Source organism: Coffea eugenioides, chromosome 8 (genome assembly GCF_003713205.1).
Source record: "Coffea eugenioides isolate CCC68of chromosome 8, Ceug_1.0, whole genome shotgun sequence".
In the NCBI taxonomy this organism is placed as follows: Eukaryota; Viridiplantae; Streptophyta; class Magnoliopsida; order Gentianales; family Rubiaceae; genus Coffea; species Coffea eugenioides.
The window spans coordinates 25,215,744-25,222,691 of NC_040042.1; the positions used below are offsets into that span (position 1 = coordinate 25,215,744).

Consider the following 6,948-nt stretch of genomic DNA (forward strand, 5'->3'; position numbering starts at 1 on the left):
CTCAGCGAACCGGGTTCACAAACTTGGTGACCTCAAACCAAGTTGGACTGACTTCGACCAAGCCCTAACCGGCTCGAATAGTCCATCTAGGTATTGAGTTCAACCTCAAACTCACAAAATTCACAAAATTATTCAAAAGTCACCCTGAGCCACCAGCTCAAGGGTTTTAGTTCCAAAATTGCTTATATACATAAGCCATGTACAAATATGTGTGCAAATTAGGGTTTAGAGCGAGTGCGATAAAGTACACCCTCGTCTAAGTACCCTCTTCATACATATCGAAACACATAAGCAACTAACATACAAAAGCGGCCTGAATACTTACTCCAAATACAAAAGTAGTACAAAAGCGGAAATCACTTCGTTGGTTGGCTAGTAGTGGGCCCCACCGGCTCCGCCTAGTTCACCACCGTCTGAAATCGAAGATTGTGTCACAATATATCACAAACAGCTACTCACACACGTAAAACAAGCAAAACGGCAAAAATTGGCACGCGCAAGTGCGAAAACGGCAAAAAGGGGCACACGCGCGCGCGCGGAACGGCAAACGGGACGGCCAAATCGGCCATCTTAAACCGTTTTGGTCGAAAGTTAGGCTAGGAGTGTCGGATCAAGGTGAACGAGATACCGTTTCGAAGCTAAGAGGAAGGGATACAATTCTCATGAAGACATCTCAACCCAGATCTCAATAGGTATAGGTCAAAAAGGCACGAAATAGTGCCAGCTGTTTCATGGCAAGTTACCAAACATGCCCTGTTTGCAAGGCCGTAACTCACGGCTCAGAAATCGAAATCAAGAAATTCCAAAGGCGTTAGAAAGCTGAGACATAAGGCTAAAACTTTGATGTTTTGGCCAAGACCTGAATCCACTCAGAACAGAACGAAAATCGAGTGTCAACGTACCCGTCAGAACTGTCCAAATACAAGGCAGTTCTGACGAGCGTTATTGTTTTGATCATAACAGGAGCTACGGAACTCGGTTTTCGACGTACTTTATACCGTTTCGAAGCTGAGACCAAGATCTAAATTTCTTATGAAGGAGTCGACACCCAGATCGTATGGAATCAGAACGGAAAAATGCACGGCAGAAACTGAAATGCAAAACGTACACAAACGGACGTCTAAAACAGGTCTGAGGGTTTTGTCTATAACTCGGAATACATTAATCCGTTTGACCTGAAATTTTACAGGTAGATTCAGCACTTAAAAGGCTACAACGTTGAAGAAGGCCACTTAACCCAGTTTCGAGTGTAACTAGGTCAAAACTGTAAGATACTAAACCAGAATCGTAAAACAGGTGAACAAACCGCAACCTGGTGCAAACAGCATAACTCAGCCTACTTAAGTCCAAATTCAGAAATTTCAAAGGCATACGAAAGCTTAGAAACAGGGCTACATTTCATCAGAAGACTAGAACAACCAATTCTGAAGTAATCCTATCCAAAATCACCAATTACAAGTGCAGTTCTTACATTCGGACAAAACCAGAACAGCAAGGGTATTTTCGAGTTTTCTCACTCTACGCTACTCCGATTGACCTGAAATTTTACAGGCACCTATAAAATTTCATTTCCTACAACTTTCATGTTTTAAGCCAAGGCCAATTCGGCCTCTATCTAGGACCAAAATATTCGGACAGAATGAAGAACCAAGAAACCCCAATTTTCCAGATTTCATTCAAAACAGAAATCACTTGCAATCTTCCACTTTTTCCACCATCTAGCATCATTACATACCATTTCCAACCATCATATATAGCCACACAATCATGCTTATATTAAAACAGGAAAAATCCCAATAAATATAAAACTTCACTAAATCATCCACAAATCAAGATATAAACCATAATTTTTCATCTCTTAACACCACTAAGCATGAATTAAGCTTCATTAGGTGAAGGAGAGAGTTCATTCATTGCTCACCTAGTAAAACAAGAGAGAGGGAGTTGCTTGTCACCTTAGCTTCCACAAACACTTCACCAATCAACTTACTAATACCAAATGAAGAGGTTTTATGGAAGGAATTCAAGATTAACCGGTTAGTTTATGAGATTGAGCAAGATTAGGACAAGGAATTGAGAGAGATTTTTCTTTCTTCCTTTGGAGAGAATTTCGGCCAAGAGAGAGAAAAGAATGAGGAAGATTAAGCTTCATTTGTCTTATAAGAAGGTTGGAAAAAATAAGAATTAATTCTAGCCACAAGTTTGGTTAACACTTGGTTGAATCACAACCACACAATTTTCTCTCTCTTGTTGCATTTTGAACCACTAATTTTCGGCCAATAAGAAGCTAAGAGGGGGGGAAGATATTTTGCTCTATTAGTGGTAAACTTGCATGGCAAGTAAGTGGTGGTCAATTGGTGCGTTCAATCGGTAATGCGCGGGACCCGCCGGTTCGCGCCGTTTTTTCTTAAAACACACGTACTAGGGTTTTTACTTCCTATTCACTAATCTTATCTTATTGCTCCTAATTACATATTATTTCTCACTTAAAAGTCACTTTTAATCACCAAATTTGATCCTTTTTCCGTACCAAAATTTCATCCGGCGAAAATCACAAAAACCCTAATTTTGCTCCAATGCTGAAACCGAAGAGTGAAACCCTACTTTCTAGGCTCACTTGCACTTATTATGGAATAATTGGATAGTAGGGCTTTAAATCTTAATCCCTACATAGGGTTTTCGAAATACTCCTAAAACCAAACGTTACCGCCCAGCTAATGAATATATCAACGTAGAACGGACTGGGGCCTCACAAAATTACACTATAAAATTTTAACAGATCAAACAAGTCACGATCGAGTAGCTCGATAAACATATGTGCATGTTAATACCATTAGATCTTCTATCTGACTGGTTCAAGATTAAAATCGATGCTGAGATATGATGAAATGATCCAAGAAATCCCAAATCTGAACAAAATCTTACCCTAATAAACAAATGAAAATACCTGATGGTACTTTCAATATTTTCAATATGGAACTTGGATTTTAAGTTCATGAAAAATTGAAGTATCTGATGCTACTTTTGTCCCAACTATGTCATATTTGGGAGATTTTTTTTTTTTTTTTTGGATCTTGTGGAGGGCCTAAGGCCCTATCTATTGCAAGCAACAAATCTTGGAGGAGTAATCCCTATACAATCAGCTCAAAGTAGCTCTAGTAATTCTTCTAGTGGATCCCGTAGTACTTGGTAGTTTTTCGGTTTGGTTGCTATGAAATTTAGATTTGTTTATTCTCAGTTCTAACGGAAAACTAGAGTTAATTTTCCTATATATCCATCTCTTTACTACTTTTACTAGCATTTTGACCCTTGCTATGCACGGATTTATATTTCAGTTCAAAACAATACTTATATATTATAGTATAGGATAAAGTATATGAAAAAAGCAAAAAATTCAAAGCAGTGTATGCTTAACATGTTAAAAAGTTTACTTTGTAAATACAAAATAGACTTTCTTAATATTAATATCTTAAATAAATTGAAACCAAATTTTGTTAACCTATTGTTTGTCAATATACGATAACAATTTGAATAAAATAATTTAATTTATAATGATTTACATGATAGAGCAATTGTAAACTTATTTATCAATACATCTATTAAACCCATATATCAAAATTTTTAACATTAAAAATATAAAGTATAACTAATTCATTTTCCCCAATTTTAGTAAATTATTTCTCCCATCTTGTAATTCTAAAATTGTTAAGTGCTTATAGAATAATGTTTTTCATAAACTTTAATATAGATTTAAAATAATCTTTGTAAGATGTGTTTTCAAAATTTTTAAATTTGTTAAAAACTATCACCCTTTCCATCTTCTTTTACCTGTTATCTAGCTATCTACTGTCTTTAATGACTTTCAGATCTCTTACCACAGTGTCATCATTCCTGTCATATCCCCAAAATTCCTTCCTTTTGATAAGTGAATATTTAACGTATATTTTGTACAAGTTTGGCATGAACTTTTGGTATGTTTTGAGAAGATTAAAGCCATATTTAAACTCTTTTGGTGATAATTACTTAAATATTGTTTAAGTGTTCAAAACTTGATAAATGAGTGGATTAATGTGTTAATTTTGTGAAATTGTGAAGGATATTGATGTATGAAATTCATTCACGAGATGAAGGAAATGTAAGGATCGTTCAGAGGATAAATTACACAAGAAATTAGGAGCAAAAATGAAGAAAAAGGAAAAGAAGTGAAAAACTAGAAAAAAAGACCAGCACGGATCCAAGCTCGGATCCGTGTGAATCAAGGTCGATCCGAGCCCTCGTCTGTACTTCTGGAGTAGTGTATCCGAGAACAAACGATCCGAGCTCGGACCCATCAGAAAATGGCCTCGGATCGATCTTCAACCCTCGGATCCGGGGCTCGGATCTGTCTCTCTCTTCAGCAAGTGGCACAACCGTTTTCCTTTACCTTTGTCACAACTTTTCCAATTATTTTGAGGGACAGAAATCGGTGGCACATGCTTCTGCAATAAAAGAGAAGACCAAATGAGTTGTAGACAAAAGGAAACATCATATCTTTGACTTCGTTTTATAAAATCTGAGTGGAGGAAATTATGAAGTGAGAGGAGTAGACTTTCTAACACTTTTTATGCAGAAACACAGGGAAGAAGCCAGGGGCACCTACGTAGCTAGTTTTCCTTCTTGTAACTAGTTTCTCTCTAGCTAAGAGTTCTTGGAGAAGCATTTGGAGGTTTCACTTGTAATCATCCTGTACAAGAACATAGCAGAATTTGAGGGTTTCACCATCAATTGGCTAAACTTTCTTTTATCTTTCTTGTACTTGTACTTCATGATATTTTGCATTAATAAACTTGTGAGTTTGATTGTTAAATCATTCATGAGTAGCTAAACTCCTTAATCTAGGGAGTAGATGAAACTTATGGCTAAATAATACTAATTGAATGTGATTTACACTTGTTATATCTTGTATTAACTTGTCTACTTGTGTAGCTGTGATTACTTGTTATTGATTGATCACCAATAGCATGTTTATAGTTGTTATTATTTAATGAGAATTGGTAGTAATAATGGAAACACATGAGTAGAGCTTAAGTTGTATGGTCATGAAAATAGAAATACACTTAAGTGGATTACTTAGCATTTCATGAAAGAAAACAGAGTAGTAGTAGTATTTTACCATGAAAATAGGGAAAACTGAACTACTCTAGGCCATTTCATCATGAGAATGTGACTTGCTAAATTTGGAAATGAATCTCTGGTTAAACAAGAATAATAACAAGAGGTAAATCCATTCATTTGTGTTGTTTATGTCATAAGAGGAATCTACATCCCTAGATTCAATCTTTAGTGAAATTTCTCCATTTGCTTTTAACATTGATTAAACCAGATTTGTAAACAATAGCATTATAATTTTCTTGCTCAGATTTATTGTAAGTCTAAATAATAGAGAGAAATAAGGGTCTAGTACTTGGTTAAATTGCTCCTCATGGGATCGACCCGATACATACCCTACATTACAGTTTCGGTCTGTATACTTGCAGCTAACGGGTATAAAAATCGGATTTAAACTTGCATTGATATAAAAATCCCGTCAAGTTTTTGGCACCGTTGCCGGAGAGCGGCAATATTAGAGCCCAATCATCTTTATTAATTTAGACAGCTTTATTTTTATTAGTTAAGCTGATTATATTTAATCCTACATTGTAATCAAATTTTGACAATTGAAGTTGCATAATATCTCTTATTTCTATTTGTAGTGTATGCACCGGGCGTCTCGAGAAGTTGCACTTTTCAATCCAGAAATTGAGAGGACACTACATAGACAAAGAAGGAACACACCACAGTAAGAGAAACAAGAGATTTGGTAACCAATGGAGGAAATCTTAATAGAGCTTTCATTTGAAGAAGAAATGGCAGAAAACGAAGCAAATAGACGAGTTCTACGAGATTTTGCTCTACCGGAAACACAAGGATTTCAAACGAGCATAGCAAGGCCTTCGGTAAATACTAATAATTTTGAGATTAAACCATCACTTATCCAAATGGTTCAACAATCTCAATTTGGAGGTAATGCAATAGAAGATCCTAATTCACACTTAGCTACATTTTTGGAAATTTGTGATACAATTAAAATGAATGGAGTTAGTGATAATACTATAGGGTTAAGATTGTTGCCATTTTCATTGAAAGATAAGGCCAAACTTTGGCTACACTCTCATGCTCCTAATACTTTCACCGGATGGGATGATTTATCACGAGCATTCTTGAATAAGTATTTTTCACCAGGTAAGACTGCTAAATTAAGAATGGATATCACTAGTTTTAGCCAATTGGAAGGTGAATCATTATATGAAGCGTGGAAAAGGTTTAGAGATTTGCTTCGAAAATGTCCACATCATGGACTGCCGGAGTGGTTAATCATACAAACCTTTTATAATGGTTTAGTTTTTTCTACTAAAACTATGATCGATGCAGCTGCAGGTAGAGCTTTAATGGGTAAATCACCCCAAGAAGCTCAGAATTTGATAGAAAAAATGGCCGCAAATAACTATCAATGGGCCAATGAGAGGAGTAATACAAGACGTCACGCAGGTATGATAGAAATGGACACTCTCAATATACTGAGTGCTCAAATGAATAATGTGATGAAGTTGCTAAGTAGACAAGGTGGAGTTGGTCCAAGTTCATCTAATACACATGTAGCGTGTTGTTCTATATGTGGAGGTGAACATGATACTAATGAGTGTGTTGATTCTGAGCAGGTACAATTCGTTAATAATTACAATCGTAATGCTCAAAATAACCCCTACTCGAATACTTACAATTCGAGGTGGAGAAATCATCCAAACTTTGGATGGAAGGACCAAGGAAATCAACCAAGGCCAGCCAATCCACCGGAATTTCAATCAAGGCAACAACAAGCTGAAACTAAACCTGGTTGGGAGGTGGCAGTGAAAAAACTTGCAAAAGTTA

The 6,948-nt window shown here is 36.2% G+C and overlaps 1 non-coding gene across 1 annotated transcript; it reads right to left on the reverse strand.

The window, feature by feature from the left end:
- Positions 1–6,272: 6,272 nt before the first annotated feature.
- On the reverse strand, positions 6,273–6,379 carry LOC113781760. The gene has a single exon (XR_003469666.1). It is a non-coding gene; the product is annotated as a small nucleolar RNA R71 (small nucleolar RNA).
- Positions 6,380–6,948: the final 569 nt, after the last annotated feature.